The 7,500-nt window shown below is 39.6% G+C and overlaps 2 protein-coding genes and 1 non-coding gene across 13 annotated transcripts in view; 1 reads left to right on the top strand and 2 right to left on the bottom strand.

Moving 5' to 3' along the window:
- Positions 1–7,500, bottom strand: part of LOC135114221 (uncharacterized) — a 96,721-nt gene that overhangs the window by 47,177 nt on the left and 42,044 nt on the right. The window lies entirely within an intron of this gene.
- Positions 3,545–3,616, bottom strand: Trnaw-cca (transfer RNA tryptophan (anticodon CCA)). Its single transcript has one exon. It is a non-coding gene; the product is annotated as a tRNA-Trp (tRNA).
- LOC135114218 (cyclin-dependent kinase-like 3) overlaps positions 7,391–7,500 on the top strand; it is a 48,297-nt gene continuing 48,187 nt past the window's right edge. The window contains exon 1 of one of the 2 annotated variants that reach the window (XM_064029995.1): positions 7,391–7,500. This exon is cut by the window's right edge and continues 1,160 nt beyond it. The gene's annotated coding sequence lies outside the window, so the exon portion shown is untranslated. The other variant, XM_064029996.1, reaches the window with a different exon arrangement.

The raw sequence follows: 7,500 nt of genomic DNA, 5'->3' as shown, positions 1-7,500 counted from the left end.
AGAGGGAGATCCGAGAAAGACAAATAACACGAAATGGTACTGGCAAAATTGTAACTCTCTCTCTCTCTCTCTCTCTCTCTCTCTCTCTCTCTCTCTCTCTCTCTCTCTCTCTCTCTCTCTCTCTCTCTCTCTCTCTCTCTCTCTCTCTCTCTCTCTCTCTCTCTCTCTCTCTCTCTCTCTCTCTCTCTCTCTCTCTCTCTCTCTCTCTCAATCCATCTGTCTACTTGCTACTCGTCTATCTCTATCACGTATCTATCTCATACAAAACGAAATAAAGAGTGTCAAAAGAAAAAAGTGCATGATGTGAGTAATGCAAAGTGAAAAGGATCGAAAAGAAGAAAGAAAATTATACGTAAGAAAGAACAGACAGAAAAAAAAAAAAAGAAAACAGGTAAGCAAATAATAATTAAACATGTAAAAAAAAAAAGGGCAATGAAAATGGACATAGTAAGAAGACGAAAGAGAAAAAAAGTATGTGAAAAGAAAGAAACATATTAATACACTTAACTAAATTAACGAATGTATTTTTTTTTCCAGACAACTTCCTTTTCGTTTTTTTATTTTTTTAAGGAAATGGTAAGTAAACGGACTTTTATTTTCCTTTTCCTTTTTAATCTCCTTTCTTGTCCCATCGAGCCAGTTTTCTTCACACATTAAAGAACAAAGAAGAAAGAAAACAAAACCACACACAAAAGAAAATTCGTCCATAAACCCCATGAATAAAATAAAAAAAACACACCAAACTAGAGAAGAAAAGAAAGACAACACCCATGAAGACAAAACAAGGCAGCCAGAAAACTATGACAATGTTAACCAATAAAATGCTCAGAGCGGAATGAATAAGGCATTGCACTGTACGGTACATTGTATTGCACTGGGTACATTCATAAATAAATAAAATCCGATTGAATGCGTAAAGGAAGGAATGAGAGTTGAGACAGCGAGAAATGTGCGTTTTTTGTGCGTCTGAGAGAGAGAGAGAGAGAGAGAGAGAGAGAGAGAGAGAGAGAGAGAGAGAGAGAGAGAGAGAGAGAGATACTAGTGATAAGAGAAAAGGAAAGAAATGATGTGTAGGGAGCATGAGAAGCGGGTAGTGTTTTCTCTCTCTCTCTCTCTCTCTCTCTCTCTCTCTCTCTCTCTCTCTCTCTCTCTCTCTCTCTCTCTCTCTCTCTCTCTCTCTCTTATTATATCTTTTCTTTATTTTTATTTTTACTTATTTTTGGACGAATGCAAGAAGGAAATTGATAAAAACGATGAGAGAGAGAGAGAGAGAGAGAGAGAGAGAGAGAGAGAGAGAGAGAGAGAGAGAGAGAGAGAGAGAGAGAGAGAGAGAGAGAGAGAGAGAATATGAGGTATCTACTACAGTCCATATTATCGACTAAGTAAGACGTGATGAGTCATTTGTCGATATTATTGATAACTGTTATCATCACCATCATCACCACCACCACCACCATTACCACCACCAACGCGACATATTGCAATCCATTTACAGCTGCAGTCAACATCAATCCCACCACTATTATTAATTTATCACCACGACAATCTCCTCCTTCTCCTTCTCTGCATGACTTGGTGTACCGTATTGCTTCCCTCTGTTATCGTATGTCTTGGTATAGAAATAGAAATACTGTTGTTGTTGTTGTTGTTGTTGTTGTTGTTGTTGTTGTTGTTGTTGTTGTTGTTGTTGTTGTTGTTGTTGTTGTTGTTGTTGTTGTTGTTGTTGTTGTTGTTGTTGTTGTTGTTGTTGTTGTTGTTGTTGTTGTTGTTGTTGTTGTTGTTGTTGTTGTTGTTGTTGTTGTTGTTGTTGTTGTTGTTGTTGTTGTTGTTGTTGTTGTTGTTGTTGTTGTTGTTGTTGTTGTTGTTGTTGTTGTTGTTGTTGTTGTTGTTGTTGTTGTTGTTGTTGTTGTTGTTGTTGTTGTTGTTGTTGTTGTTGTTGTTGTTGTTGTTGTTGTTGTTGTTGTTGTTGTTGTTGTTGTTGTTGTTGTTGTTGTTGTTGTTGTTGTTGTTGTTGTTGTTGTTGTTGTTGTTGTTGTTGTTGTTGTTGTTGTTGTTGTTGTTGTTGTTGTTGTTGTTGTTGTTGTTGTTGTTGTTGTTGTTGTTGTTGTTGTTGTTGTTGTTGTTGTTGTTGTTGTTGTTGTTGTTGTTGTTGTTGTTGTTGTTGTTGTTGTTGTTGTTGTTGTTGTTGTTGTTGTTGTTGTTGTTGTTGTTGTTGTTGTTGTTGTTGTTGTTGTTGTTGTTGTTGTTGTTGTTGTTGTTGTTGTTGTTGTTGTTGTTGTTGTTGTTGTTGTTGTTGTTGTTGTTGTTGTTGTTGTTGTTGTTGTTGTTGTTGTTGTTGTTGTTGTTGTTGTTGTTGTTGTTGTTGTTGTTGTTGTTGTTGTTGTTGTTGTTGTTGTTGTTGTTGTTGTTGTTGTTGTTGTTGTTGTTGTTGTTGTTGTTGTTGTTGTTGTTGTTGTTGTTGTTGTTGTTGTTGTTGTTGTTGTGCCCGGTAGTGTAAATACAGGACCTGGTGTACTGGTTCCCGTTCTTGCCTCACACTACTCGTATACTCGTATACGCTGAGTTCGAATCCCTGTCTTGTTTGGAGAGGATTTGGTCTTATCTCCTTAAAAAAAAAATTCCTGCTTTGGCTGTTCTTTATGAAAATTAATTCCATTACAAAAATTGTTAACACAGGAGAATAAAGATGAAATAAATGCTGTCTTCTGTAAGTTACATAATTAAAAGACTGTTGAACGAAAAGTGTTAAAACGATTATTGGTAAAATACAAAGAAAAGCATGGGAGTAAACCTTGTCTGCTTTAGTGAAGATAATTATTTTAGAGACTGTCGAACGAAAATAAATGTTTATAAAGTTGTAGGTCATGATAAATTATCTTACAGTGATAGGGTTGACTGCTCCTCCTTCGTTGATTTGGCAGAGAATATACATTAGGAGAACAGATACCAAGATAACTTTTGAATAATTAAAGTCTTTATGAATTTTTTACACAGTTGGATATTTACTCCATAATCACTTATGCAACTTTAAGACATTTTTGTGCTTTTTTATTTTCCTTCCTCTTCTTTCGGTTGTTACCGTTTGGGATCGCCACAGCAAGTCAACCCCCAACACAGTTTTGTGCGCCTTCCTGAGTCACACCCATTACAGGCATGTCTTCTTCCATCGCATCCATAAACCTCTCAGGTCTTCCTCTCTTTCTTCTGGTGGGTAGATAACTTTTTTGTACTACAGCCTCTTAAACAGTTCCACAGCGAAGACGAGACAAGAATAACATCGTCTTCTGTCTTTACCCTGTGTACATTTACAACCAAATCTTCTTTTCTTCCATCTGTAAACCTTCTCTTACGTCCTCTTGTCTTTCTCATGCCGGGCAGATCCCTTTTTTGTACTAAACCCTTAAACAGTTCCATAGCGAAGAAAAGACAAAATTAATATTGTCTTCTTTCTTTCTCTTTGTCCATGCAAACTTTTTACAATGCTGTGAATCTCAAGGGACGACCGCAACAATAAAAGCATTAGTCTATTTAACTAAAAAGCTTATGACCCCGGAGTGACTCGAACACCCAGCCTTCTGATCTGGAGTCAGACGCGCTACCATTGCGCCACGGGGCCGCTATGTCTAACACAGGAGGTGAGCCGACGAAGTGTGACTCTGCAACCCGGCACCAGATAAAGGCCAGGGTCTGCTGACTGTGTGTGTGTGTGTGTGTGTGTGTGTGTGTGTGTGTGTGTGTGTGTGTGTGTGTGATCTTGCTACGGTTAATTTACGTTGTTGTTGTTGTTGCTGTTGCTGTTGCTGTTGTTGTTGTTGTTGTTGTTGTTGTTGTTGTTGTTGTTGTTGTTGTTGTTGCTGTTGCTGTTGCTGTTGCTGTTGTTGTTGTTGTTGTTGTTGTTGTTGTTGTTGTTGTTGTCATCCTCGTTAATTATTATTATTATTATTATTATTATTATTATTATTATTATTATTATTATTATTATTATTATTATTTCGACTATTACTACTACTACTACTACTACTACTACTACTTTTCTACCACCACCACTATTACTATAATCTACATCACTATTATTTCGTTTGTATTGCTTATATCTTATCTCTATTATTATTATTATTATTATTATTATTATTAATATTATTATTATTATTATTATTATTATTACTACTATTATTTATACAACTACTACTACTACTACTACTACTACTACTATTACTACTACTACTACTTCTACCTCCACCACTATTACTACAATCTACATCACTATTATTTCCTTTGCATTGCTTATATCTTATCTCTAAGACGACTCTCTCTCTCTCTCTCTCTCTCTCTCTCTCTCTCTCTCTCTCTCTCTCTCTCTCTCTCTCTCTCTCTCTCTCTCTCTCTGATCTCCTCATTCTCCTCTTTATCGCTCTTCCTTCTGTCTAACCCCAAGAGAGAGAGAGAGAGAGAGAGAGAGAGAGAGAGAGAGAGAGAGAGAGAGAGAGAGAGAGAGAGAGAGAGAGAGAGAAAGCAGTAATCCATTCCTTCAATAATCACGTGTTGAAATCCACAGTTCTCACAGGTACAATGAACTCACGAGATCAATGAACGTATTGGAACCTTCCTGTCTTGTTGGTTTCCTTATTGCGGTGGAATTTTGGGGTTCAGAAAGTAAAATCATACAAAGAAATACACAAAATTGATAGTAAAGTATAGATTAAAGAAGGAATTGGTTCAAGAAAGATAAAAAAAAAATAAATAAACACTTAAAAAATACATACAAGGCAAAATAAAATAAAAGAAAACGTTAAAAATCCAAAACGCACAGTAAAATGGAAAATAAATATGGGATTAGATTCAGGAAAGGAAAGAAAAATGTTTGGAAATGTTATACTAAGCATATCAAGGTAAAAATTAATATTAAAAGAGGTTCAAGAAAATAAATTAAAAAAACAGGGAAGTATCATAGAAAGACCTATAAGAAGTAAAAAAAAAAATACACGGAAACCAAAAAGTGCAGTACAAAAGAATAATTGGAAATCTCTTCAGAAAATTAAAAGAAAAACTCACCAAAGCGTTAGAGAAAGCACGATAAAATAAGAATAGATATGGGAAGTGGATGAAATGATACAGAAAAAAATGAGATAAGGCAAAGAATTATGGGGCTTCATTGATTTTCTTGAATGGGACACTCAATTAAACACGAAACTTTATCATGAGTTTGTTAATAGAAAAAGGTAACAAAAACTAGATTTCAGAGAGAGAGAGAGAGAGAGAGAGAGAGAGAGAGAGAGAGAGAGAGAGAGAGAGAGAGAGAGAGACTTACAAAGACACGCAAAACTGTCCGGATAAAATGTGATACACGAAAAGGAGAAGAGAAAGAGAGAGAGAGAGAGAGAAAAAAAAAAACGAGGCAAACATTCCGCTGTCCAACTCACACACTAAGGCGAAACATGACTCACCAGCGAAAGGAAGCTGACTCTGCTCTGGGTGAGTCATGATTCTGACCTATCAAGGCACTCATTGAAAAATTGAAAAAGAAAAGAATGGTAAATGAACAACAACTCTGTAAATCTGATGAAAAACTGTTTGCCTTTTCAACAACAGCAAAAAAAAGACTAACAACAATATAACACTGTTGATCACACACACATACACACACACACACACACACACACACAGTTATGAGGTGTGAGGTTAAAGAAAAGCTAGCGTGGAAGAGAAGGTAGTGAGGAGATGGGGCATGACAGGAGGCGTGACGGTGCATGAGGTGGTGGTGGTAACAGGACGACAGGAGGGAATGTGGAGGAGGAGGAGTGGAAGGGACAAAGATATTCTAAGTATGTGGCACGAAACTATTTGAAAACCTGAAAAAAAGATATTGTTGCTACTGTTATTGTTACGTTTTTTTTTATGATTAATTTACTGTATTCAAGATAGAGAAGTTACAGAGATGCACAAAAAAGTGGAAGCGTAATCTTGGCTCTGTAGGGAATAATAGAAATTAGAAAAAGGGTGAGAGAGTGTGAAGAAAAGTTGATTTGAGTTCTGGAATAAGTAAAAAGAAAAGGAAAGCTATGTAAAGTTTACTAAAAAATGACAGAGTGATTCTCTCTCTCTCTCTCTCTCTCTCTCTCTCTCTCTCTCTCTCTCTCTCTCTCTCTCTCTCTCTCTCTCTCTCTCTCCACACTCATCCCACATTATCATACTTTTGATAAGCAACCATGTAAAAACTTTGAAATGCACAAGCTTATCTATCGTTCCTCATTCTCCCGACACACGCTGCGGCGCCCTCGGCATTCACGAGTCTCTGAGGACGCGAATTACATAACAAGGTGAACTGGGGAGACGTTTTTGCGTACATTTCCCTGTCACCTGGGTCTCGCCTGGAAGAGGAGGAGGAGGAGGAGAAGGAGGAGGAGGAGAAGGAGGAAGAGGAGAAGGAGGGTGCGGTTCGGAGCACGCGGTGGCGGCAGGTGCCTCTACGGGAATCGATATCCAGCGTCCGGGTGAGCTCGAGAAATAGGTCGCCACGGGGAGCTAATTTGCCGATCACTTTTCTCCATTCCTCGTAGCACGTCAGCACTTCAGCACGGCAGCCCCGGGGAGTGCTTGCCGCGATGGGAGGCGACCGGCGTGATGCAGGTGACATGGGTTTTCCGTGACGTGCTGGCTGGTTGGTGCGTGGCCCGAGGTGCGTCATAGGGTGCCGTGCGTGCATAACCGAGATCCGTGCCAACGTTCGGACGAGTGCGCGGCGCAGGTGGAGTGCATGCCATTCTTTTTTTTTTCAGCTGTCTCTGGAACGCATTTCAGTCCTGCCTTCCCTGGGATTTCCTCGCTTCATAGGGTCATAGGGGAAGCGGGGAGGTTACTACACGTTACCCCAGTGAGTGCCTCAGTAAAAGTCAGTCAGTCTCTCTCTCTCTCTCTCTCTCTCTCTCTCTCTCTCTCTCTCTCTCTCTCTCTCTCTCTCTCTCTCTCTCTCTCTCTCTCTCTCTCTCTCTCTCTCTCTCTCTCTCTCTCTCTGTTTGTCTGTCTGTCTGTCTCTCTCTCTCTCTCTCTCTCTCTCTCTCTCTCTCTCTCTCTCTCTCTCTCTCTCTCTCTCTCTCTCTCTCTCTCTCTCTCTCTCTCTCTCTCTCTCTCTCTCTCTCTCTCTCTCTCTCTCTCTCTCTCTCTCTCTCTCTCTCTCTCTCTCTCTCTCTCTCTCTCTCTCTCTCTCTCTCTCTCTCTCTCTCTCTCTCTCTCTCTCTCTCTCTCTCTCTCTCTCCCTTACCCGGGCGACTCACCGGCCAGAGGGGTGAGTGTCGAGGATCATGAATGCCGGGAGGTTGCAAGGTTTCGCTTTCACGATATCATATTGTTTATTTTCTGGTCAGCCCTCCTACCTTTCCTATCCCCGTGGTGGCTTCATCGAGGTGAATATGTGAGTCGTCACATTCCCCCCGTGTGGCAGCCTCGGGGAGGCGTGGGGGCGGGGGGACGGCAAGATAAAGGCAGTGTTGTGGGCGGCGACAG

Source organism: Scylla paramamosain, chromosome 27 (genome assembly GCF_035594125.1).
Source record: "Scylla paramamosain isolate STU-SP2022 chromosome 27, ASM3559412v1, whole genome shotgun sequence".
Lineage (NCBI taxonomy): Eukaryota > Metazoa > Arthropoda > Malacostraca > Decapoda > Portunidae > Scylla > Scylla paramamosain.
This window is presented reverse-complemented; position numbering and strand designations above follow the sequence as displayed.